This window comes from Malaclemys terrapin, chromosome 23, assembly GCF_027887155.1.
Source record: "Malaclemys terrapin pileata isolate rMalTer1 chromosome 23, rMalTer1.hap1, whole genome shotgun sequence".
NCBI lineage: Eukaryota > Metazoa > Chordata > Testudines > Emydidae > Malaclemys > Malaclemys terrapin.
In genome coordinates this window covers 11,522,694-11,549,967 of record NC_071527.1, presented here as the reverse complement: position 1 = coordinate 11,549,967, position 27,274 = coordinate 11,522,694, and the positions used below count along the sequence as shown (strand labels likewise).

General features: G+C 59.2%; 1 pseudogene; it reads right to left on the bottom strand.

Moving 5' to 3' along the window:
• LOC128828462 (syntaxin-binding protein 2-like) overlaps window positions 1-16,152 on the bottom strand; it is a 36,830-nt pseudogene extending 20,678 nt beyond the window's left edge.
• Window positions 16,153-27,274: the final 11,122 nt, after the last annotated feature.

The window sequence follows — 27,274 nt, the reverse complement described above, 5'->3', positions numbered from 1 at the left end:
CTCAGGAGCACCTGTTTGTTCGCAACCTTGAGCTTCAGCCCCCCGGAAGAATAAATCTTGCGCCCGAATAAGTCGAGGCGCCTGGCGTCCTTTGACTTGGGTGCCAGAGCCTGTTGCCCATGCCTCTCCTTTTCGTTTACCGAGGCCACTACTAGTGAACACGGCTGAGGGTGAGTAGATAAATACTCATACTCTTTGGAGGGAACAAAGTATTTCCTCTCCACCCCTCTAGCTGTTTGGGGAATCGAAGCAGGCGTCTGCCATATTGTTTTGGCATTGGTATGGATGGTACGAATGAGGGACAAAGCCACTCTGGACGGGGTCTCTGCTGACAGGATATCGACCACTGGATCCTCCAGCTCCACCACCTTCTCTGCCTGAAGGTTCATATTACGTGCCACCCTACGTAGTAAGTCTTGGTGGGCATGAAAGTCTATTGGAGGAGGGCCAGAGATTGTTGTCCGTGCCACTGCCTCATCTGGGGAAGATGAGGAGGACGCTACTGGTGCTAGAGGGTCCGGTGGTCCTTCCTGCTGTGACGGGTCCTGCTGCTCGGGATCCCCGCCGCAGCGGTCTGGAGCATGTCCAGAGGTGGAGGCTGGGGCATCCATACCCCGTGGGGCAGGACAGCTTATGGTGACCTCTGGGATGCGAGGCTCTGAGTGGGTTGACCGGGAGGCTCCCGACGGTACCCCCTGGGCCTGGTGGTATGCCCACAGGGTCCAAAAGGACCATTGAGGTGGTCCTTGGCCGTGACTGTTATCCTCTTTGTGCCAGCATCCGGCATCCCCCTCGCCCTGACCCGAGGCATGGTACCCTGGATGCGAGTCTCTCTTGGACTGTGATGAGGGAGAGGCAGAGCGTGAGGGCCAGGGCGGTGCCGAGTGCGACTGTGTCGGTTCTCCCGGACGCGATGGAGAGTGGAGCTGAGTCGTCAGTGCGCGGAGCTGTCACAGTGTCGGGGATTGGTGCTGGGAGCAGGATCGATGCCGGGGCCCGGACTGATACCGAGATCCAGACCGCAGTTTCGATGATGACTGTCTCTAGGATCGGTGCCATGATCGGTTCCAGGAAGGAGATCACCGCTCTGACTGGTGCCGGGAGCGACAGCGGGAATCCGACCGGTACCGAGTGCCTTGGTGTGAGGCGGAGCGGTGCCACGAGTACGACCGGCAACGCGAGTATGGCCGGTGCCGCGAGAGGAAGCGGCGCTGGGACTGTGAGCGTCGTCGGGACTGTGAGCAGGTTCAAATCCGGGACTGGGAACAGTGCTGTGTTTCTGCCGGGGGAGTTGTCGGGCGAATCAGGGCTGGCTTGCCTCTAGATTGCACTGCTCAAACCAGAGGTGGTACCACGGTCTGTGGTTAGGCAGAGTCCATTAGGGCGATAATGTCTTGTGCCGCTGCAAAGGTCTCCAGTGTTGACGGAAGCTGGGGTTCAATCACAGTATGTTCTGGGGAGCTTATGCGCACCGGACTCAACGGTGCCAGAATCGGTGCCGGACTCAACGGTGCCAGAATCGGTGCTTGCCCCTCAGTCGCTCCGAACCTGGACGCGACTCCGAGGCTGGTTTCATGGGTGCCAGCAACAGCTGAGGTGGATCCGCCGTCTCTGTCCTGCGGTGCCGCTTGGAGCCAGGTGAAAGAGATCGGCACTGGGTCAGTTGTGCTGGCTGCGGTGGTGGGGAGGGTTGGTGCCGCGGGTCTCTATTAGAGTTTATCCGAGGTGTAGAACCTGCTGCTGTTGCCAGGGCGCTACGTACCGAAGTGCTCGGTGCCGGGTCTCTGCGCGCCGCTGGAGGGTCTGGGCTAAGAGCCGCCTCCATTAGGAGCTGCTTTAACCAAAAGTCTTGCTCCTTTTTGGTCCAAGGTCAGAATGCCTTACAGATTTTGCACTTGTTGGACTGGTGAGACTCCCCAAGGCACTTCAAGCAGGAGTCGTGGAGGTCTCCCATTGGCATGGGCTTGGAGCAGGCCGAACAAGTTTTAAAACCCGGAGCCTTGGGAATTAGCCCAAGTGGCAGGTGGGTAGGAGGGGAGAGAACCCCCCCCAACCCACTATCTAATTCTATATACATTATAACTACGACTAAAACTATAACTACAACTATGCTACAGTAACTATAACAACAACTATACAACTACAGGAAAGAAAACGCTAGGGAAAGTGGAGATCAGCAAAGCCGCGCTCCACAGTTCCAACGACCGTCACGAGCACTGAGAAGGAACTGAGAGGGCACTGGCTCGGCTGGGGTCTATATCCAGCGCCATAAAGGCGCTGCTCCAGGTGTTGCTAGGGTAAAAATTCTCTGACGATCGTGCATGCGGCGCTCACACACCTAATTGGAATGGATATCAGCAAGCCCTCGAAGAAGAACGATGCAGTTACACCGACCTAATTGGCTCATGTAGACCAGGCCTCAGTCTGACCTTGGTCAGTTCTCAGGCGAGAGCTCCCAGCTTCCCTCACTTATCCCCCAGCTCAAACCTTCCCAACCCTGTGTTCTCGAGCTGGGGCCTCTGCTCCGATTCCCTGCTGGGAGCGTCCAGCCAGGAGCCATTGGAGATGTCATGGTCTTTCTGGCTCCCAGGCTGATCTGGGTCCGATTCTCTTCATTTCACCAAGACAGGGAGGTGACGCCCCCACTCCCCGCCATGACTCATACCTTCCCTGAGAGTCCTTCCCCCCCACCCCCTGCCAGAGAAGCCATGAAACATATAGGAGAAACTGAGGCACACATTGGATTCATAAAAGATATTACGAACATTCCCAGTTGGTCACAGGTGCACAGTCTCCCAGCAGCTCGGCAAAGGCTGGAAGCAAGAGCAGAAGCAACAGGAGGGAGAGATCTGGGCAGGCCTTGGATTTTACATCACTTTGTTTCTCCTAGGGGGACAGGAGCCACTGGGTTTCCCGTGCGAGAATCCAGGGCAGGGTGGGTTTGCAGCTCCCCTCTGCTGGGGGTGGGACAGGGACGGCAGGAGCTGGGGGAAGCCCACAGGCCAGGGCTGACTTGTGGCTAAGACTCGGGAGAGCTGGGTTCTATTCCTGCTCTGACAGACTCCCTGCATGCCTCAGTTTCCCCATCTGTAACACAGGCCACCCTGCCTCCCCTGGGAGGCTGAATTCATTAGTGAGGTTCCGATACCATGGGGATGGGTGTAGGAGCACACACAGACAGGAGTGTCCAGGCGTGGAAGAGGCTCTGTGTGCGAAGCTTAGTTCTGTGACCGAACTGCCCTGTTTATAAACAGAGAGATTGTGCTGGGCACACACTTCCCCAGTCGGTGCCTCGGTTTCCCCATCCGTAGAGAGGGGATAAGGACACTGGCCTTTGTAAAGCACTTTTCGATCCGCCCATGGCCACTGTTAGAGAAGGGCTGGGGCCGTTAGTCCAACCACACAGGGAATACTATTGTTCTCCCGAGCCCTCAGGATCTCCAAGGGGGTCTAGACCCCACCCCTCCGCCCGCCAGGATCTTCGAGCAGGTTCTAAATCACTCCACCTTTCTTCTACTTCTCATGTGCTCCCTCTCCCCCCGCAGCTCTGTCCCATGGTGAGGGCCTGGCCAGCACAGCTCGCTCACCTCTCCCATGCTGGGCTCGTATGCCTTGAACACCTTGAGTTTGGCCAGCACAGCATGCGCCAGGTGTAAGTTATCTTCACGGGCCCTGCAGCAAAGACAAACCCTGTGGGTAGAAACAGCTCCTCCCCCAGGAGCACACGCACTTCCTGTAGGAGATGACCAGGTAACCGTCTCCCTCCAGACACACTCACTTCCTGTAGAGGATGGCCGGGTATCTCCCCATGGCACACTCACTACCTATAGGGGGTGCTGGGTACCCCTTCCCCCGGGCACACTCACTTCCTGTAGCGGATGGCCGGGTACCCCTCCCCCCGGGCACACTCACTTCCTGTAGCGGATGGCCGGGTACCCCTCCCCCCGGGCACACTCACTTCCTGTAGCGGATGGCCGGGTACCCCTCCCCCTGGGCACACTCACTTCCTGTAGCGGATGGCCGGGTACCCCTCCCCCTGGGCACACTCACTTCCTGTAGCGGATGGCCGGGTACCCCTCCCCCTGGGCACACTCACTTCCTGTAGCGAATGGCCGGGTACCCCTCCCCCTGGGCACACTCACTTCCTGTAGCGGATGGCCGGGTACCCCTCCCCCGGGCACACTCACTTCCTGTAGCGGATGGCCGGGTACCCCTCCCCCGGGCACACTCACTTCCTGTAGCGGATGGCTGGGTACCCCTCCCCCCGGGCACACTCACTTCCTGTAGCGGATGGCTGGGTACCTCTCCCCCCGGGCACACTCACTTCCTGTAGCGGATGGCTGGGTACTCCTCCAGGGTTTCACACAATGTGGCAATCTGCTCTGCCAGCATCTCCATCTGCTTGTTCTTTTCCAAGGAGTGGTAGGGGCTGAACCAGATGTGGAAGGTCTGTGGCCTGTCCAGGGAGTACACCTGGGGGGCGTAGGGAACAGAGATCAGACCCTGGTGCCAAGTGCTGGCAGCCAGGCCAGCGGTGCCCCATACTGCGCCCCTAAGATGCGCTGTTGGACCAGGCCAGCCTGGCGGAGCCGTAGCGAGTCCCTAGTGAGGGAGATCCCTTTGCCAGTGCCACTCCTGTTGTGGTAGAGGGACAGCGGCCCAGAGATTCATTCACCAGCCTGGGACGAAGATACCCCGGGTTCAGGTCCTTACTTGGCTGCAGACTCCCGGGTGCTCTCAGGGGTGTGTCTCTGCCCTGGAGAAGTCAATGTTGGGGGAGGGGGCTTGGCCACACTTCTAGTCTGGCAAAAACCCCAGAATAGTCACGGGCAAACCCGGCATCAACGCGCGTCTGCCGCTGTCGCTTATTTCCCTGGACGAAGAGAACGAGCCATTGGGGAAAACGTGCTTGGACACCAATAAAACAGTATCGGCCCACGAAGGGTTTGCTGGTGCAACGGGACGGGTGAGCCAGCAAAGCCTCCTGACGCACACTCAGCTTATACCAGCCAAAGCTTCTCTTGGCACAGCTGGCACCGGTGCCCCAGATGAAATAAGGTACAATGGCGAAAAAGACGGTTACTCACCTTTGTAACGGTTGTTCTTCGAGATGTGTTGCTCATATCCATTCCAATTAGGTGTGCGCGCGCTGCGTGCACGATTGTCGGAAGATTTTTACCCTAGCAACTCCTGGTGGGTCGGCTGAGGTGCCCCCTGGAGTGGCGCCCTCATGACGCCGGATATATGCCCCTGCCAACCCAGCGCCCCCTCAGTTCCTTCTTGCCGGCTACTCCGACAGTGGGGAAGGAGGGCAGGTTTGGAATGGATATGAGCAACACATCTCAAAGAACAACAGTTACAAAGGTGAGTAACCGTCTTTTCTTCTTCGAGTGCTTGCTCATATCGATTACAATTAGGTGACTCCCAAGACTTACCTAGGCGGTGGGGTCGGAGTGAGATGTCGCGGAATGAAGGCCCAAATCCCGCATCATCCCTGGACTGCTGCACTATGACATAGTGGGAAGCGAAGGTATGCACGGATGACCAAGTCGCTGTCCTACAGATCTCCTGTATGGGCACATGAGCCAGGAAGGCAGAGGACGAAGCTTGAGCCCGAGTGGAATGGGCAGTGAGTTGTGGAGCTGGGACACCAGCCAAGTCGTAACGTGCACAGATGCATGATTTAATCCAAGACGAGATTTGCTGTGAAGAGACCGGAAGTCCTTTCACCGCTACGAACAGCTGGGACATCTTTCTGAACGGCTTCGTATGCTCGATGTAAAAGGCAAGAGCCCTGCGAACGTCTAGGGAATGTAGCTGTTGTTCCCTTCGTGAAGCGTGCGGCTTCGGGAAGAAGACCGGGAGGAAGTCGTCTTGATTGACATGGAAGGCAGACACCATCTTAGGGAGGAAGGCGGGGTGTGGTTGCAGCTGTACCTTGTCCTTATGGAACACCGTATACGGTGGGTCCGATGTGAGGGCCCGAAGTTCTGAGACTCGTCTCGCCGATGTGATAGCGATGAGGAAAGCTGTTTTCCAGGACAGGTACAGAAGCGAGCAGGTGGCCATCGGCTCAAAGGGGGCACCCATGAGTCTAGATAGGACCAGATTGAGGTCCCACATAGGGGCTGGCTGACGAATTTGTGGGTACAGGCATTCTAAAACCTTGAGGAACCTGCTTACCATGGGACTGGAGAAGACTGAGTGCCCGTTCTCACCTGGGTGGAAGGCTGAAATCGCTGCTAGGTGGACTCTGATAGATGAAACAGCAAGGCCTAGCTGTCTCAAGGACCAGAGATAGTCTAGGATGGTAGGTACTGGCACCCCCATAGGGACAGTGTTGTTTAGGGCACACCAGCAGGAGAAGCGCTTCCATTTGGCCAGGTATGTGGACCTAGTGGAGGCTTTCTGCTCCCCAAGAGCACTTGCTGCAACACAAGTGGAGCAACGCAGCTCGGATTGAGTCAGCCATGCAGCATCCAAGCAGTCAGGTAGAGGGACTGCAGGTCCGGATGACATAACCTGCCGTGTTCCTGAGTGATCAGGTCCGGCCACAATGGTAGAGTGATTGGTTTGGTCACCGACAGATCGAGGAATGTGCTATACCAGTGTTGTCTGGGCCACGCTGGAGCGATCAAGATTAAGCGGGCCTTGTCTCTGCGTAACTTCAGCAGGACCTTGTGGACCAACAGAAATGGAGGGAAGGCATAGAGCAGGTGGTCTTTCCACAGCATTAGGAAGGCATCCGACAGGGAGCCCGGGGAACGTCCGTCGAGAGAGCACAACACCTGGCACTTCCGATTCTCTCGAGAGGCGAAAAGGTCTATGTGGGGAAATACCCACCTTCAGAAAACAGAATGAATAACGTCCGGATGTATCGACCACTCGTGAGCCAGGAAGGACCCTGCTGAGGCGATCTGCTAAGGTGTTCTGGACTCCTGGGAGAAAAGACGCCACCAGGTCGATTGAGTGGGCTATGCAGAATTCCCAGAGATGTATGGCTTCCTGACAGAGGAGGGACGACCGCGCTCCGCCTTGCTTGTTGATGTAAAACATGGCCGTTGTGTCATCTGTGAAGATTGTGACACAACGGCCCTGCAGATGTTCGCGGAATACCTGACATGCCAGGCGTTCTGCTCTCAGTTCCCTTACGTTGATGTGCAGGGTTATTTCTTGTGTGGACCAAAGACCTCGTGTGCGAAGGTCCGCGAGGTGAGTGCCCCAGCCCGGAGATGACGCGTCCGTGGTGAGGACTAGAGAGGGCTGTGGAGCATGGAATGGCATCCCCCCGCAAACAAGGCTGGGGTTTAGCCACCAACCCAGAGAGGATAAGACCTCCGTTGGCACCGTGAATACTGTGTCCAAACTGTCTCGGCCTGGACTGTACACTGATGAGAGCCAGGTCTGAAGTGGGCGGAGGCATAGTCTGGCATGTCTGGTCACGAAGGTGCACGAGGCCATGTGGCCCAGAAGACCGAGGCACGTGTGTGCTGTCGAGGTCGGGAAGCTTTGGAGCCCATGAACAATGGTCATCATGGACTGGAAGCGGGCCTGTGGTAGGCACGCCCTGGAGTGGGCCTGCGGTAGGCACGCCCTGGCGAGATTCGAGTCCAGGATCGCCCCAATGAAGTCTATTCTTTGGGTTGGCTCCAAAGTGGACTGTTCGGCGTTGAGCAGCAGGCCCAGTTGCCTGAAGCAAGTCATGATGAACCGAACGTGAGACCGCACCTGTAGCTGTGACCGACCCCGAATGAGCCAGTCGTCGAGGTACGGAAACACTTGGATCTGATGTCTGCAGAGCCAGGCCGCTACGACAGCCATACATTTTGTGAAGACCCTTGGCGCTGTGGACAGGCCGAAGGAGAGAACGGTAAATTGGAAATGCTGCTGTCCGACCACAAAACAAAGGAACCGCCTGTGCGGTGGGTAAATGGCTATGTGGAAGTACGCGTCCTTCATGTTGAGGGCGGCGTACCAGTCTCCAGGATCCAGGGAAGGGATAATGGTTCCCAGGGTAACCATGCGGAACTTCAACTTTAGCATGAATTTGTTGAGTCCGTGTAGGTCCAGGATGGGTCGAAGTCCCCCCTTTGCCTTGGGGATTAGGAAGTAGCGGGAGTAAAAACCCCTGCCCCTCCAGTCCTTTGGTACCTCTTCCACTGCTCCAACAGACATGAGCGCTTGTAACTCCTATAAGAGGATGCATCCGAAGAAGTGGGCTGTAGTCCATGAAAGCTTATGCTCTAATAAATTTGTTAGTCTCTAAGGTGCCACAAGTACTCCTATTCCTATAAGAGGAGTTGCTCGTGAGAAGGGTCCCTGAAGAGGGATGGGGAGGGAGGGTGGGAAGGGAGGGGAGAAACAAACTGAAGATGGTATCCAGTTTCCACCGTGCGTAGGACCCAGCGGTCTGACGTTATGCGGGACCATGCAGGGAGGAAACAGGAGAAGCGGTTGGAGAAAGATAGGGAAGGATCCTGGGAGGAGACTGGTGCTCCGTCCTGGAGCGCAGCTTCAAAAGTTTTGTCTGGGCCCTGATTCTGGCGGACCAGATTGTCGCCTCCTATTGCCATGACCACGCCTTCTGGACGAAGACCGACGGTGTGGGCGGTGCCGCGATCGGCTGCGCGATGATCGGTGCCGGGAGCAGGATCGGTACCGATCATACCAGGAGGGGGACCTTCGGGAGGTGGAGCGGCACTGCGAGTGCGACTGGTGCCGAGATGGGGATCAGTGCCAGGACTGCGAGCGGCGCCGAGACCGGGACCATCTGCGGGACTGCGACCGGGTCCGGGATTGAGAGCGGTGCCGAGCTGTCTTGCTCTGTGATGGAGGTCGTATGAAGGTGGGCTTCCCTATGGATTGGACAGTCTGCACCGGCGGTGCAGGAGACTGAGACAGTCCAGGCTCAGTCAGCACGATCAGGTCTCGAGCGGTGGAGAAGGTCTCCGGAGTGGATGGCAGGCCCAGCTCAACCACGGTGTGCACTGGGGAGCTTATATGCACCAGACTCAACGGTGCTTGCGGCACCAGAATCGAAGGTGCCGGAGTTGGCGACTATGTGTTGTGATCCAGCACGGGTTGCTGTTCCCCTGAGGCCGTGGGTGGCGCTTGTAATTGGGGAGGAGCAGCAGGTGGTTTGTGCTGCTTCTTGGGCCACGGAGACAGAGAGCGGTACCGCGTCTGTACCGGTGCCGGAGACATCCGGTGCCAAGGTACCTGGCTGGTGCTGGGTCGCTCTGGTGCCGGAGGCGCACTGCGGACCGACGGTGCCTGGTCTGCGCGCGGGGCGGGGGCACCGGGCTAAGTGCCACTTCCATCAGAAGCTGTTTTAGATGGAAGTCCTGCTCCTTTTTTGTGCGAGGCTTGAAAGTAGGGTTACCATACGTCCGGATTTTCCCGGACATGTCCGGCTTTTGGGGGCTCAAATCCCCGTCCGGGGGGAAATCCCCCAAAAGCCGGGCATGTCCGGGAAAATCGGGAGGGAGGGCTGAGCCGGGGTCGCGGGGCCGGGCGCGCGGTGCCGGGCCGGGAGCCGGGCCGCCGGGGGGGTGCGTTGGGCCGCGGAGCCGGGGGGTCGGGCCGGGAGCCGGGCCGCCGGGGGGGTGCGCTGGGCCGCGGGGGTCCGCGGGGCCGGGAGCCGGGGGGTCGGGCCGGGAGCCGGGCCGCCGGGGGGGTGCGTTGGGCCGCGGAGCCGGGGGGGTCGGGCCGGGAGCCGGGCCGCCGGGGGGGTGCGCTGGGCCGCGGGGGTCCGCGGGGCCGGGAGCCGGGGGGGTCGGGCCAGGAGCCGGGCCGCCGGGGGGGTGCGCTGGGCAGCGGGGTCGGGCCGCCGGGGGGGTGCGCTGGGCCGCGGGGCCGGGAGGTCGGGCCGGGAGCCGGGCCGCCGGGGGGGTGCGTTGGGCCGCGGGGCCGGGAGCCGGGGGGTCGGGCCGGGAGCCGGGCCGCCGGGGGGGTGCGCTGGGCCGCGGAGCTGGGGGGTCGGGCCGGGAGCCGGGCCGCCGGGGGGGGGGGTGCGCTGGGCCGCGGAGCCGGGGGGTCGGTCCGGGAGCCGGGCCGCCGGGGGGGTGCGTTGGGCCGCGGGGCCGGGAGCCGGGGGGTCGGGCCGGGAGCCGGGCCGCCGGGGGGGGGAGGGTGCGTTGGGCCGCGGGGCCGGGAGCCGGGGGGTCGGGCCGGGAGCCGGGCCGCCGGGGGGGTGCGCTGGGCCGCGGGGCCGGGAGGTCGGGCCGGGAGCCGGGCCGCCGGGGGGGTGCGTTGGGCCGCGGGGTCGGGCCGCCGGGGGGGTGCGCTGGGCCGCGGGGCCGGGATCCGGGGGGTGCGCTGGGCCGCCGGAGCCGGGGGGTGTGCTGGGCCGCCGGGGGCCGGCCGGCAGTGCTGGGCGGGCCGGGGGTGGTCGGCCGGGGGCCAGGGCCGGCACCCCGGGGCCCGAGCCGACCCAGGCTGGAGCCGCCGGGGGGGCCAGCCTGGGCCGCACCTCCTCCCCCCACACCCCCCCTTACCTGCCCAGGCTTCCCGCGAATCAAATGTTCGCGGGAAGCAGGGGAGGGGGCGGAGACTTTGGGGAGGGGCGGAGTTGGGGAGGGGGAGGGGGCGGGGCTTGGGGCGGGGCCAGGGCCCTGTGGAGTGTCCTCCTTTTGGAGGCACAAAATATGGTAACCCTACTTGAAAGCCTTGCAAATGCGGCACTTATCAGGCTGACGAGCTTCCCCCAGGCACTTCGAACAGGAGTCATGGGGGTCTCCAATGGGCATCGGCTTGAAACAGGCTGAGCAAGGCTTGAAATCCGGAGACTTGGGCATGAGCCTTGGTACCGGGGCAGAGGAAGGGGATAAACCCTGTTTCCTCAACTTATATACACTATATATACAAAACTTACTAAGAACTACTCTAAAACTGCTAAAACTGTTAAACTATACTAAAGAACTATCTATAACACAACGAGTACGCTAGGGCTGTGGAGGTCAGCTATGCCGCTCTCCACAGTTCCAACGACTGTCATGGGCGGTAAGAAGGAACTGAGGGGGTGCTGGGTCGGCAGGGGCATATATCGGGCACCATGAGGGTGCCACTCCAGGGGGCGCCTCAGCCAACCCACTGAGAGTTGCTAGGGTAAAAATCTTCCGACGATCGTGCACGCAGCGCGCGCACACCTAATTGGAATCGATAGGAGTAAGCACTCGAAGAAGAAGAAGAACTGCTTTGCCAGCATAACGGCATCTACCCAGGGGCTCTGCCAGCACAGCTGCATCAGTTACAGGGGGGATGTTCTCTCTCATGTCCCCGTAACAAACCCGTACCAACAAAGCTTTTGTGTGTAGACCAGGCTCATGTCTCTCTGTGCCTCAGTTTCCCCATCAATGCAATGGGGCTACAACACAGCCCTCCCCTCAGGGTCGTGAGGGGGCGGAACCCATTGATGACACAAGGAGGGGATGGGACGGTTGGGCAAAGGGCAGGTGTGCGGAGTATCGGGCTGTCTTGCAGGCCTGTTATAAACCATCAGTAAGAACTGGTAAAGCCAGGGAGGCAGCGCCCTCCTCCCCCATACATCCAAGCCAGCGATTCCACGTCTCACAGGGTGTGAGCAGCCGGCTAGTCCCTGCTGCCCTGTGCTGGCATCAAACTCAGGGCCCTAGAAGGGAAAGGTGTCCCCGCCCTGAGCCATGGGGAACACTAAGGTTGGGGTGTCGTACGTCACCATCTGCCCTGCGGCCCTGCTCCTCCAAAGCCCGGTCACCCCTCACCTGGCTCTCATAGGGCAGGAAGGCCATGTTGATCTCCATGAGGGTTTTGTTGGCCTTGGTGATCCGTGACTTCCGCAGCTCGTTGAACAGAGGGTCAGGACACGCTGCAAGGCAAAGGCAGTGGGTGGGGGTGACAGGCACAGGGCTCAGGACCCCAGCACAGCGCCAGCCCCCATAGACGGGGTCAGGACGGGCACAGCAGGGGCAGTAGTGCTGCACACCTGTGGGGAACCTGGGCAGGTCAGCAGGGCCACACAGGAGTCAACGATGAGTCCAGCCCCCCCAAACCAGAGTCACGCCAGGTTCTCGCCTTCTGCAGCCAGGGCCGGCTCTAGGTTTTTTGCCGCCCCAAGCAAAAAACATTTTGGCTGCCCCCCACCCCAGCCCTGGGCTCTCCCCCACCACCCCCACCCCCTGCCTCCCCAGCCCTGGGCTCTCACCTCCCCCACCCGCACCCCCTTGCTGCCCCAGCCCTTGGCTCTCCCCCACACACACCCTACTGCCCCAGCTCTGGGTTCCCCGTACCCTCCCACCATTGCCCACACACACACACACACCTCCTGCTGCCCCAGCCCTGGGATCACCCACTCCACCTGCACCCCCCTTCCGCCCCAGCCCTGGGTCACTGGTAACTCGCTCCCAGGGTGGGTCATTCAGCAGGAATTTTGGATGTGCACAGAACACAGACAGGATTGGTTCCCACATGGTTACAGAACTGCAGTAAAGTGGAACAATTTTCAGCTTGTGTGACTGGAGGATATCTGGATGCATATTATAAGACTGTCCTACATAAATGAGGAAAAGTTGAGGTGCCTTTATTATTCTTTTCTTCAACTCTTTCTTTCTATAGGGAATTTGCCAATGCAATATCACTGTCTTCCTTTTAAACAAACAAACAAACAGGCAATGGCTGTTGAAAATAGCAATTCCAGTCCTAATAACCACTGGGAAGCATTTCTTGCTCAATTTATTCTACTTTTTCTACAGCAAGTTACAGTGGATCAGTATAGTTGATTTGGGAGAAATGAAGTAACAGCTGCCCAAACGGAGCTTGAGCACTCCTGAATTTTGAGGTGTTCAACTCTGGAAGGCAGGTGCTGGGGGGGGGGGGGAGCCTGTGGCTCCGCGGGGGAGCACAGCAGCATGTATGCAGTAGCGTGTCTCGCGCTGCACGAAGCCAGACACGCTGGTCTGAGTGGCACGGTAAGGGGGTTGGGGGGTTGGAGAAGGGGTACGGGGTTCGGGGGGGGGGCAGTAAAGGGACAGGGAGCAGGGGGGGTTGGATGGGGCAGAGGTTCAAGGGGGCAGTCAGGGGCAGGGAGAAGGGGGGGTTAGATGGGTCAGGAGTTTGGGGGGCCAGTTAGGGGACAGGCAGCTGTTGGATAGTCATGGGAGTCCCAGGGGGTTGTCTGGGGACAGGTAGGGGGTGGGGTCCTAGAGGGGAAGTTGGGGGGGGTCTCAGGAAGGGGGAAGTTGGGTACAAGGACCAGAGGGGCTTAGATAGGGGGTGGAGTCCTGCGGGGCAGTTGGGGCAGTGGTCCCGGGAAGGGTGATCGGGGGGGTTGGATGGGTTGGGCTTTCTGTGCGGGGCAGTCGGAGGGGGTGAATGGTGGCAGGGTGGGGCTACCCTCCCTCCCCGTGGAGTGTCCTATTTTTTTAATGTTAAAATATGGTATCCCTACTCACAGTGCAGCTCTCCATTCACAGCAGGCTGCAGCATGAGGTCTCAGCTACCTCACTCCCTCCCCCTCTTTCCTGTTGCTAGTGGCCAAGGGAATGCTGGGAAATGTAGTTCTTTCCCTGCTCCAGGGCTGGCTCTATAGGCAGGAAGCTAACCAAGGAACTACAGCTCCCAGGGCCCCTGTTGGCTCTCAGCTCCCAGGCTGGATTCCTGCAGCCCCTGCAAATGGGCTGCCCCAAGCACATGCTTGCTTTGCTGGTGCCTAGAGCCGCCCCTGTCTGCAGCATCAGCGAGGGGGGCCACAATTTTTCCTACGCAGCCCCTGTCTCACACCCTGCCCTCAGCCCTCCCGCACGGAGGAAGTGACTGGAGGGTACAACTCAGCATGATGCACAAGGAGGAACAGGGACTTGGGCTGTAATGGGGAGAAGCAGATGTGACCTTGACACACTGGGTATTGCGGGTGTACCATTCCCAAACCCCAGTTGGGACGGATGGAGCAATGCATGCTGGGAATGGTAGCCAGAGGCCGCCTTTCTGGGCGCACGCTGCAGGTGTCTGTGAGCCATGCTGGCTGGAGGCAGGCCCATGGGGGAGAAGCGGGGGAAGGGATCGGTGGGGTCGTTCAGTCTGGCCTGCTGGGTCTGTATCCCCCTGCAGGAGGGCAGAGCGTAATCAGGGTGCTGCGCACTGGCCTGCCGGCAGAGAGAGACCCCCCCACCCCCAGGCTCCAGTGTGCCGCTGGCCAGGCTCCCGGCAGGGGGATTCCCCGCCCCCCGATACTCACGGCTGAGGAAGAAGACGTGAGCTGCCTTGTAGGTGAAGGTGGGGGTGCCCTGGAAGTCATCGATCAGAGCCTGCACTGACTGCAAAGGGGGGAGAGGAGGGGTTGTCAGCACCAGCCAAGGCCCCGCCCTGCTGCCCGAAGGGCCCAGCCCATGCCCAGCCCCTGGGGACTCAGGGCCCAGCATGATGTCATCGGGAGGTGGGCTGGTTTTCACCCCCTGGCTCTGGGCTCCCTCCCCGCCTGGAGCTGGACATGTGCCCATGTGCCTGGGACATCCTCAGGGCCCAGCCACGTCTCTCACTGGCACATAAGTGTCCGTGCCCGGCCACGGGTAGGGCCTGGCATTGGCCTTGCTGCTGAACTAAGTGGGCTCTGAGCAGTGCCCAGGGAACAGCCGGCCAAGCAGCAATCCCAGGCAGCCGCCATCAGGGCCCGCTCCCTCCCTGGGCGCCATGCTGGGCACCTGCAGCTTCGCCACCCCAGCTAGCCAGGCAGGGTATTCAGAAGCTGTTTGGACTCCATGACCGGCCATTGTGACAGGAGGTGAGAACCTGGCTGCCCTGTCCCGAGCCCCAGGTCCCAGGTCGAAGTCCTCTCCCACAGCGCTCCCTCTGCGGGCAGCCCCTGCAGGTTCTGGGCTTCACCCTGCTCTGCCAGCGCCCCCTGCCCCCGTCTCCCTCCACTGGCCTCCCTGCTGCAGACGCAGGAGCCTCCTCCCCCACAGCTCCTGCCACCTGAGCCTCTGCCTCAGCGATTCTCCTTCCCTTTGAGTCTCAGCTGAGGACTTAGGGTGACCAGATGTCCCGGTTTTATAGGGACAGTCGCAATGTTTAGTTTTTTCCCTTCTATAGGCTCCTGTTACCCCCCAACACCTGTCCCGGTTTTTCACACTTGCTATCTGGTCAGCCTAGCCGAGGTTGCCTCTCTCCGACTGCTGCACCTTCCCATCCAACCCCCACGGGACTGCACTGCGGAGAGGTCTGGGGGACAGTCTGTGCTCACGTGGCAAAGAACACGAAGCCCAGCTCCGGGAAAACAGCCTCTTGGGGAGCCCCTACTGGCCCCATTCCCATCCTGACCTTGTGCTGCGCATCCCCCCGGACGGCGTCACCTCCAGGCTGCACTAGGTGCTGCCCCGGAGTCTCCCCTGCTCCCCATCCAGCTGCCCCAGGCCCGAGCTCCTACCTTCTCCACAGGGCTGAGCAGGTAGATGGCCTCCAGGCTGGGGATTGGCTCCCGGCGCTTGTTAATATCTTCCACGACTAGGAGAGAGCAGACATTGGGTGCAGGTCAGTGTGTCCTAGCCACCCGCCCCAGCCGCTCTCCACCGGGATGCGGGGAGGGGAAGCCAAGGGGAACAGGGATGTTCGCTGGCAGCAGGCTGAGGGGTTCTACAGGCTACAATGCAGCAGCCGATTTGATGTGGGGCCATGGGCTGCGATGCTGCCCCAGTATGGAACAGGGAGGGAACGTCCCTCTGTACTGTGCTGGGGACAGCCCCCTAGAGCGCTGGCTCAGCTCTGGGCCCCTCAACCCCAGGGCTCCTCCACCCTGGAGCAGGGAGCCAGCATTCCCCCTCCCCTGCCAGGACCCTGCCCGCAGCATGGGGGAGGAGCAGCGAGGAGTTAACTGGGGTCTGAGAAAAGCGGTGAAGAGGCTCCAGGGGCTGAAAGCGCCGGGCTAAGGGAACTAGATCTGGCTGGGAAGGTACCAATAGCAAGGAGGGCATCTAGGGGGCTGCAAAGGGGGGAAACTAGATGCAAACGTGAATGTAGACAAGTCAACTCCCCGACTGTGAGGTGTATCCAAGGGGGAGGGGAGCCCTGGTGGGGGGAGCAGACGGGAGGGAGGGGCCACTCATGCGCGATGCCTTCGTCCACGATGTCGGACATCTTGCAGCACGACGAAAGGATGCGTGTGCTGGGGCGGTCCATGATCAGCACCTGGGGTAGCGAGAGGGGAGCGCGCCGCTTCGGACGAGCTAGTCACTGCCCTGAGCCCAGCCGCCCACCATCATCATCCACGGAACAGCCAAGGGAGTAGAGCGACTGCTAACGGCAGAGCCGACGGCTCCCGGCCCAGCCCTTCCACAGCAGAGCGGCAGGGCCGTTACCAAGCCTGCACTTGGCTGAGCTGACCGTGCTAAGGACTGCGTGAGGAGCGACAAGGAGAGCGGCTCTGAGCAGAATGGCTGGTACGAGATGTCGGAGACAAACCTGGGACACCCGGCCATTCAGAATGGTTCCATCCTCCTAGACTGGAGGAGATCAGCCTCTTCGTCCAGGTGACAGGGTGAGTGCAAGAGGCAGGGACAGAACCCAGGAGTCCTAGCTTCTAATCCCCTGCTCTGATCCACCAGATACCCGCTCCCCAGCCCTAGGACAGAACCAGGATCAGGGCACAGAGAAATGGAACGAGGGGAGTCTCCATGTTCCCCTAGGAAAGCCCTGTAGGCCATCGGCCCAACATCTCCACCGCTTTCCTGCTGTGCCGAATGAACCCACTGCTCCGTGCAGCCCAGCATCCTGCTGCACCAGATCCAGCCACTGGGAAACCTAGTCCCCTGTGCTCCCTCTGCCGCACCGGCCAAGCCCACCGCTCCACACACCCCAGCCCAGTCCATGCCGGGGGCTCAATAACCTGCCTGCCCAATGGTGCATGCTGCCCCCATGCTTGGCGCTTTCCTGCTCCTCCTCCCACCCAGGCTGGCTCACTGGGCCCAGTGGTCTGATCCGGTGTGTGTGTGGGGAGATATGGGGCTAGCTGGACCAGCTGGGTCTGATCCAGCGCAGCAGGAAGGCAGACATACCCAAGCCTAGCTGGGGACGGATGATGGGCTAGACAGAGCAGGGATCTGATCCAGCCTGGAAAACCTCAGGGTCCTAATGAATCCCAAGAAGCTGGAGGGGAAGGAGCACGATATATGGATACAGCATATCCCCAGGGGAACACCAGGGCAGCAGGCCCGGCCTGCTTACCTTCCATTCTCCTTCCTTCTTCACGCTGCGAAAGACAACGCTGAGGATCTCTGCGAGGGAAAGAGATGGGGATTAGTGGTGGGGATTGGATGGGACGGCTGTGCCCTGAGCCAGGACCCACTGGCTGGTGGAAGGACCCCTCGGGGAAGTGGCTCAGAGGCTGCTCTCAGGCCAGCTAGCGATGTGCTCCTAGCAGAGCCCCCAGTCAGCGATCGTAGTGGGGTGGCAGGCTAGATGGGCCATGGCTCTGATCCCCCTTCCTTTCTGCCAGGCTGGATACGAGCGCAGCTGAACTAAGGATCTGGCCCCGTGCAGCAAGAGAACAGATCCTGTCCAGCACCTCTTGACTGGAGGGGATCCAGGGACCCTCTACTGTGTGTGGGGGACGACAACACGACAAAGACTTCAAATCCTGAGTCCTACACAAAGAACCCCTCCAAGGCATGCCCCGCTCAGGGAACTGCCGGCCTGTCTCCTGGGCACCTTCCACGGCCAAGCTAAGCAATTAGATAGTCAGCTCTTCGGGCCAAGCACCATCTTTTTGTTATGCCCAGCAGAATGGTACCCTGACCCATGAGTGGCACTCCTGGGCGCTACCGTAATACCCCTAATAAATAATGTACAAAGCCTTGCAAAATGGGGCCTTGGTCCATGATTGGGGCTCCTGGGTGCTACCGTTTGTTTTGCCCCTACGAAGCACCGGATTCTGGCTGGCCCCGTAGGGCATGGCGCAGGGTGAGCAGTGGTCACACAGTGGCTGATAGTGGTGTTACCTGCAGCCCCTAAATGCCGTTCTTTCTGGTGAAACCCCCTCCCCAAATTCTAACCGACGTCAAAGCCAAACTAGACTCCTTTCCAAAGCGGCTGGGGCCATCGCATTGACCAGACCCCAGGCAGGCTGAACTGCATTCACCAAACTGGTTCCTTCACTCAGGGTTGTGAGTCTCTCCGCACCTGAATCAGGTGAAGCAAGAAACGCAGGCCTGGCTGCAGAATCAGGAGCCGTAATTCCCTGCCTGGGCCTGCTCCGGGGACAACATGAGGCTCGCCAGACAGACAGACGGGGCTGCCCCAGGAGAATCTGGGTCCGCTCCAAGCCTGTGTCAGTTTCACTAGGCACCTGCTAACACAAACCTGTTCCCACCCCTCTCCTTGCCAGGGCATGGGGTGGGGCCTTCTCATCACATGATCAACAAGGGGCGGTGCTCATAGCACCGCCTCCAATCACAGCTAGAGCATCCCCAAGGCGTGAGACTGTACAAAAGCGCTGGTCTCCACTGCTCCAGCTCACAGCGAGCAGCCTCTCCAGGCACTGCTGGGCCCCTGGGAGTTCAGAAGCCGGGTCAAAGACACCCGTGTGTCTCTCTACTCCCTTCCCGGCGGGCACAAGACAAGAGCCTCCTTCTCTGCAGCTGCTGCCGCCTGGATCAGCCCCCTGCATCTCGCCGCTCTCCTCCTGCTTGTTGCTCTTAACTTTCCTGCTGCTGTTTTATCTTTGTAGCCATTGAGCCCTGTACAGGAAAGATCCCATCCTACTAGTTAGACCCTTCAGCAGCTCCCTTATCCAGGCTTATAATCCTATCTAGGACCTCGAGTCATGGCCCAGGGACCCACCGTGCTTGGCGCTGTACATTATTTACTAGGGATGTCATGGTACAGCCTAGGAGCCCCAGTCAGACCAGGCCCCCTTGCGCCAGGCGCTGTACAAATACAGAACACAAAGACCGCCCCTGCTACAAGCCAAGTGGAGGTTCTGCAGCCTCCAGGCTCATTTCCCAGAGGGTCCCAGTGCCGGGAGCACCTTCTTCCTTTAGGATCATGTGCACAGCATACAATGGACAATAGCAGGGCAGCCAGCGCCGGGTTGGAGGCAGACGAGACCTCTCCGGAACAGGAGCTCAGGCTGGCTTTCTGGGGCCATAGAGGGTTTGAGCAAGAGGCACTTACAATGGCCCAGTTTCAGCAAAGGGCATACTGGTTCTGCAGGCAGCCGCCCATCAGAGAAGGCTGGCCCTGTGGTGAGTGACAAGAGCTTGGGACATGGGAGACCCAGGTTCCATTTCTAGTCTGCCACCGGTCTCTGTGCAATGGGTATAAAAGCCTGGCCATGCCTCAGCACACAACCACTGCGGTAAACCAAGGCACAGAGTGGTAACAGCTGAGTACCACATCAGCTGATATTGGTGTTACCTGTGTAAGCAGAGTCAGGATGAGCTCTCCCCTGACATCTGGTAGTGAATTATGGTGAGGGTGGAAAAGAACTTCAGGGGCTGATCTTGTTTGCATAGGCACACCCACCTGCCTAGCCTGGGACAACAACAACTGAAAGTGGTTACTTTAGCTGGTGTGGGATCCCCAGTTTCTCTGTTATTGGGGCAGGAAGAATAAAGTGTTGTTACCCTGATTCTGTGAATCAAGGCCAGTGGAACTGTTGTATGACAGAGGGACTCACCAGTAACTAAGTAGCACTCACTAGACAAGGGGCATGGGTTACAAAACCCAGTGAATTGAGAGAGGCTGGGAATGGGCATGTATATCTGATGGTATGGGCCCACCTTTGAGGGCCTGGTGCACCAATTGTACTGTTTCCTCTGTTGAATAGAAGAGCTAAGTTTGCTTCCATTAGGAGTCTAGCTAGAAGTTACTGAACTGAATTCACTTTGGGTGAATGCACCAGCACTGGGGCTTCTCTACTACAAGCTGAAATCACTAAAAGAGCTAAAATTGCTGAGCAGAGCACTGTGTTAACCAGTGGGGGAGCCTGAAGAAATATTGCTAAGGAGCTGGCAGAGCTGAGTAGTTTGTGGGATGGTTGGAGCGGTCCAGGGAACAGCAAACAGAGCTGAGCTATTTGCAGGGGCAGCTGGAGCGGTTCATGGGATGGCTGGTGGAGTGGAGCGGCTGGCAGAGCTGAGCAGTTTGTGGGACGGTTGGAGTGGCCCATGGAACGGGGAGCAGAGCGGAGCAGTTTGCGGGGACAGCTGAAGGAGCGGAGCGGCGTGGCGCAGCGCGGCTGGTAGAGTGGAGCCATTCATGGTAAAGGCTGCAGCAGAACTCCACGGAGAGGTGGAGCAGTCGGCCTCGGACCATGTAAGGTGCCCCTTAACATCCCGTGTGCCCCCCCCCATTTCCGCCCAGGCTGGGGGGGTAAAACTCTGCAGATAAACTTTTGAACTCTGGGGCAGCACTGACCAGGGACAGAGACTTTGGGGTTGTTGGACTTTGGGGTGATTGGACTTAAGACCCTGAGAGGAAAAGGACACTGCCAAACTTACTTGGAAGTGGGTCTTTTGCTCATGGTTTGTGTTATGAATCCTGTTTGTGGTGTTTCCCCAACATAATGCTGCATTGTTTCCCTCCTTTATTAAAAGGCTTTTGCTACAATCCAACTCTGTGCTTGCGAGAGGGGAAGTGTTTCCTCCTAGAGGCGCCCGGGGGGTGGTATGTAATTGTCCCAGGTCACTGGGTGGAGGCTCGAGCCGGTTTTGCATTGCGTTATTGAAACGGAACCCCTAGATATTGAACCCGGCCCTTGTTGCTGCCAACTCAGAGGGGCAGAGGGGTTACACCTGCAGTCCCTAAGGCCGCTGGTTGAGGTTTAGTCAGTATGGCAGTGACAGAGCCTGGGATACAACCCAGGAGTCCTGACTACCAGCCCTCACCCCTGCCCTAACCACTAGTAGTTCTCACATGCATTTCATTGGGCCTCCTCTCTTTGTGTCTGCAATTGTTCACACCCCCACCCCCCTCAAGTACATATACCCCCCCCCCCGCTCTGAAGGCAGAGCAGAGAGCAGCGTCTGCACAGAAATAAGAACAGCGATGTGAAAAAATGATATTCGTCAATATCACTTTTCACAGCAGACTTAGCACCCCAACGCCACCCTTACTTCTGCACTGCTGCTGCCACCCTGGGGCTGACAGCTGGAACCCCACCGCCACCCCAGACAGGGATTGAGACAGGGGGATGGAGAGCCCAAGCCTGGTGGTGGGGCTCTGGCTGTCCCCTTTATTCCCGCCTCCTGGGCGGGCACAGCCCTTCTGTATGAGCCCCTGCCACCGGGGGCCGACAGCCAGTGCTCTTAAAAAGCACACAGCTCACACCTCCCATGACACACCCTCATGCCTCCCTTGGGAGACCTGCCCCATAGTTTGAGAATCGCTGCACTAGAGAATGCTCCCCTCCCACAGTCCTCATTCCCAGCTCTAACCACTAGACCCCACTCCCCTCCCAGAGGCAAGGGTTGAACCCAGGAGTCCTGACTCCTAGACCACACTGCCCCCAAACTCTGACAAGCCGTTCAACTTTCCCCGCAGCCAAACCAAAAGCTCTCCACGCGACGCAGCCATGTGCCACTTAGCACAAGCCTCTTTAGCCAGCGCAGTTGAATGAGCCCTTCGAAATCCGGACCTAAAATCGAATTAACTCAATTGCTGGGAATGAAACCAGATAATCCGCCTTCTTCCTTCCCCACCTGCCGCTAATCTGGATTTGGGATGTTAAAAATGCAACAACTGGCAGCGAAAAGAAGAGACAGGTGGGAGTGAGTGTAAGGCCAGACGGAACCATCAAATCATCCAGTCCAACATCCTGTTCAACAGGCCAGAGAACGAGGGCCGCCTGGGGGGAGCAAGTGGGGCAATTTACCCTGGGCCCCACAGGGGCCCCGCGGCCCTGGCCAAGAATCCCTTCCCTGGCTAGAGGCGCCTTTTTAATTTGTACTCACTCGGCGGCGGTCCTGGTCTTTGGCAGCACTTCAGCGGCGGGCCCTTCAGTCGCTCCACGTCTTCAGCGGCATTTCGGTAGCGGGTCCTTCAGTGCTGCCGAAGACATGGAGCGAGTGAAGGACCCTCTGCCGCCTCAGAGCGCTGTCCAGTGAGTACAAGCGCCGCAGCGCGTGGTGCCTTTTTTTATGTCCGCTCCTCCGCTTTTCCCCAGGCCCCCTGAATCCTCTGGGTGGCCCTGCAGAGAACTTCCCCCAGGTCTCTCTGCACTTAGCCAATCACCTGCATTTGGCTAAAGCCTCTTCCGCAAAGGGTTAGGATTAGGGTTAGGGTTAGGGCTCTGAAACCCCCCAGAGATGGCGAATCCACCCCTCGCCGGGGGCATCAATCGCCCTCCCACTGCAAAATCAGTGCCTTATTTCGAGTCTGATCTGGTCTGGCTCTAACTTCCAGCCAGTTGTTCTTGCTCTGCCTTCCCGCTAGATTGAAAAGCTCGTTGGCACCTGTGACGAACTGGGCCTGTTCTCACTGTGGTCTGTGAATGCTGACAGGGGAGTTTAGTTTCGGTTTGGGCTGGGTGGTGCAACGCAGGGAACCCCAAGCTGGGGTCTAAGCTCCCTGAACCTCCCAGAGGAACCTAATTGAGGGGGTCTGGTCGTACCTACACGCTCTGCTTGAGACTGTGTTCCTGTCCTTAAATAAACCTTCTGCTTTACTGGCTGGTTGAGAGTCGCAGTGAATCTCGGGAAGAGGGGTGCAGGGCCCTGACTCCCCCACACTCCGCAACAGCACCCAGTATTCTTCTCCCCTGGAAAGGACTCAGACACTGAAATCAAGTCCCTTCTCCTCCCCGAGGTGCTAAGGAGACTGAGCTCTAGGCCTCTCCCCGGCTGGCCTTTGCTCCAGCTCTTGGATCAGTTCTGTGGCTCCTCCCCGCACCGTCTCCAAGCTGCCCCCAGTCTTTTTAAAATGTGCACACCAGAACTGGATGCAGCGTGCCAGTCTCGGTCTCTCTGATGTCATATACTGGGGTAAAATCCACCTCCTTGCTCCTCAGTGGGACCGCTCCACAGGAGGGGCTGGCTGTATAGATCACAGCCTTTCACTTGGGCAGGACAGGTTCATTAGGCCAAGTCTACACTACAGCCTTATACTGGGATAACTACGTCCCTCCGGAGTGTGAAAAATCCACACACATCCTGCCCCCCAAGTGACGCAGTTAGACCGACCTAGCCTCTGGTGTAGACAGTGCTATGTCGACGGGAGGGCTTCTCCCGTCAGTATAGCTACCGCCTCTCGCGGATGTGGCTTAACCACGCCAACAGAGGTGTATTCACTACAGCGCTACCGTGGCACAGCTGCACTGGGGTGGAATGTGCAGACAAGTCCATAGATGCTGGGGCTTTGCCAATTAGCGGCACATTAAAGAATGCCCGAATCAGCAACACCACAGTCAGCCCGGCCTCCAGCACGTGACCGTGCTAATGTGGATAGCGAGAAAGCCTTGCAAAACCCGGTCTGATCAGTTTGAAAGGCTACGGCCACAGTGCTGGGGGTGTGGGGGAGGCCAGGCACTGGAGAAGGTGCAGGCCGGGCTAAGCAACCAGCAGCAGCAGCACAGTGACACTGGAGCAGCAGGATGGGGGAAGGGCAGCTCAGAAAGCAGGGGGCACCTCTGCCAACATTCAGGGGACAAAAGAAAGTGATGGTAATTCCGCTGGGCTCTTGGCGCGACTAATGCCACGGCATGGAGGTTGCTCTGAGTGGGACAGGACCAACGTGGCAGTAAGAGCTTGGTGCCTCCCGCACCTACACTGTGCTTCTCCAATTGCTGCCACGCCGGGGAGATCTTCCAGCCGAAGTGCTTCAAATGGGGCTGCAGGAAGTGTCTGTCCACAACATGGTGCATTGCCAAAGAAGCAGAAGCATCTGGAGCTCTGGCCACATGGCCCAGTGCCCACAGCCCAGATGATCATGGAGCAGCCAGAAGCCGTGGTCAGGGCCCTATTGCACTGGTGCAAAACCTGCAGGCTGGTCCTAGCCCTGGGTGATCACACTGCAGACAGAGACGCTGCAGGACACTAGGGTGCACGGATCCTTAGCTCAGGGAATAATTTAGAGGCTAAGGAGCCCCAGGCGAGGAACCCAGCTCCCCCTGCAGCCGGGGGAAGGGGGTGGGGGTGGGGAGACAGGAAAGGACGGGACACAGAGCCCTGGCCTTGGCTCGCCGCAGCTAAACCACCCTGCAAGCTCCCCAGCTGGGGCCTTGCTGCTCGAGCTGCGACACGGAGGACAACCCACCCCAGAAGCAGCCGCCCCAATGAAGGAAGGTGTCAGGACATAGGTACGGATGCAGTAACACTGCCAAGGGCTATGCAAGTGTTAACAGAGTGAGCCTCAGCCCACCCGGCGGTGGGGATTATCCCCATGTTAGAGTGAGGAAACGGAGGCCTGGGGACCAGAAGTCCTTTCACCCAGGTTAGATCGTGAATCCATGGCAAAGCTGGGAATAGGACCCAATAGCCCCGAGACCCTGACCTGCAGCCCCCTGCTATTCCTGTTCAGAGACCCCTCTTGAACCGGGGCAGTATGGCCCAGCCCAAGTATTCAAAAGTCACATGTCAGGCCCTCCTAATTGTGCCATTTACTGAGGAAAAACTAAGAGAAGAGCTAAGGGTTATTAGCACCACCGGCGGTCCTGACCTGTGGGCCACTTTTGCTCTGTCCCAGTTCTGGGGGCAACCATGGAACATCACTTTCCAAGGGTCTTTTAAGCCCCAGGTCTGTGGTCTGGATTTAGCCACAGGCCCCCTGCCCTGTCTCCAGCCAACCCCTGCTGCACCCCCCTATCTCCAGCCAACCCCTGCCGCACCCCCCTGCCCTGCCTGCAGCCAGTCCCTACCTCCAGTCAGTCCCTGCCCTGCCTCCAGCCAACCCTGCACCCCCTGTCTCCAGCTAGCCCTGCCCCACGCCCCTGCCTGCAGTTCCCAGGGCAGTAACCCTGCACACCTGCTTCAATGAAGGGGGCAGGAAGCAGCTGGGACCCACAAATGTGCACACCACTCGGATGACCAGATAGTAAGTGTGAAAAATCGGGACAGGGGTTGGGGGGTAACAGGAGTCTATATAAGAAAAAGACCCAAAAATCAGGACTGTCCCTATAAAATCAGGACATCTGGTTGCTGTTCAGCTCAGGTTAACAGCATGTTCTGTTTCTATAAACTCCCCCAGAGCTTTCGAATGGAAGTGAGAGTCTTCTTCACACCCTGCTCTAAACTGTGAGTAGTGTCGCTCTGTGGCTGTTCAACAGCTGCTGGATTCCTACCCCACAGGTGGCATCATTTCAGTGTTGGGTGAGTGATCCCTGCGTAGTGTTGTTGAGCGCTGTTGCACATCAGCTGTGCTCCATCCAGAGATGTCTGTATTTCAATGCTGGGCGAGCAATCCCTGTGCAGTGTTGCTGTGTGTTGTTATGCAGCTACTGCGCCCCACCCCAGAAGTGGCTGCAATTCAGTGCAGGGTGAATGAAAATCCATGTCTCATTTTGCAAAGCATGGGTTCTCCAAGCAAGGGTGCTGTCTGTCCCCTGTTCCTGCTCAATAGACTCTGGATTCTTAGCATCAGAGGAGCTACATTTTGAGCAGTGGTGGAACCAGGAGGCAGCTGGGTCATTGGTGGTTCCACCTTCAGTTATACCTATTGGCTTGAAAAGGCACCACACGTATACCTAATGGCTGTCGAGGGGCGCGGTTGCCCCGGCCCACTATTAGCTCTGCCACTGATTCTTATTAAATGTTCATTGCGCCGCTTCCACCAGCCACTTTGATTTAGTTTTGTTTTACAGACCCAAGCAAAACGCAACCACCCGCCTCATGCTGGCCTGGCTAGAAGCAGATCCCTGTAATTGAACAGACTCATTCAGTTACTGAGCCTTCCCAGAGCCATGTGCTGCCCTCACGATACATCAAACCTAGAGGACCTGCCAGGCTCCCAGGAGATGCAGCCTAGAGCCAAACGCAGGCCAGGCAAGGTGGCCTCACCCATGGAGTTCAGGTCCAGGGATTCAGTAGTGGGTAAATGGCCAGCAGTGGATGCTTCAGGTTTTGTTGCCCACCCAGAGATGGCTGGGGGCTGATTTTCAATTACACACCTGCGGCTGGCCCGGGCCAGCTGACTCCAGCTCCCGGGGCTCGGGCTAAGGGGCTGTTTAACTGCAGTGTAGCCTTTAGGGCTCAGGATGGAGCTTCGGCTCTAGGACCCAGCAAGGTGGGAGGGTCCCAGAGCTCGGGCTCCAGCCCAAGCCAGAACATCTGCACTGCAAGTAAACAGCTGCTCAGCTCAAGCCCCGTGAGCCGGAGTCAGCTGGCCCGGGCCAGCCGTGGGCACGTAACTGCAGTGTAGACTCACCCTAAGTGCCCACGAGCCCCGCTGGGAGCTGCGGGTGTTTAGCACCTCTGAAATCCAGGCCCAGGTGTCTAGAGTTACCATATTTGCAGTCAAAAAAGAGGACACAGGGGGAGGAGCCCCGCTCTAGCCCCGCCCCTGCCCCACCCCCAATCACTCCCTCCCACCCCCTGACTGCCTCAGAAGCCCCAACTCCCCCCCTGCTCCTTGTCCCCTGACTGCCCCTTCCTGGGACCCCTGCCACTAACTGCCCCCCTAGGACCCTACCTGTCCCCTGACTGCCCCGACCCTTATCCACACCCCCACCCCATATTCACCCCCCCCGCCCCCAGACAGACCTCTGGGACTCCCATGCCCTATCCAACTGCTCCCTGCCCACTGACAGGACCCCCAGAACTCCTGACTCATCCCACCCCCTCTGCTCCCTGCCTGCCTCGACCCCTCTCCATACCCCTGCCCCCCTGACAGCGCCCCCGAACTCCCAACCCATCCAACCCCCCACTCCCTGTCCCCCGACCACGGCCGGCTTTAACAAGAGCCCAGGAATCGGGCTGCACTCTGGCCGGAGTCGCGGGGTTTGGGGCCGGGCTGGAGGTGCTCGGCCGGGGCCAGGCTGGCCGCCCTGGGGCCCGAGCCGGGCCGGAGCCGCTGGGGTTAGGGCCGGCGCGCTTGGCTGGAACCGGAGCCGCTGGGGCTGGGGATGCTCGGCTGGTGCCGCTCGGCCGGAACTGGGGCCGGTGCCCCAGGGCCCGAACCAGGCCGGGCCGGAGCCACTGGGGCCGGCCGGAGCCACTCGGGGGGGCCGGCTGGGGCCGGACTGGGCCGCGTTGCGCCTCCCCGGAGCCCTCCTCCTCGCGTCCCCCCCCCCGCCCCAGCTTACCTGCTGCTGCCCGCCTGCCCCTGCTTCTTTTCAGACTTCCCGCGAAGATCTGATTGGCGGGAAGCAGGGGAGGGGGAG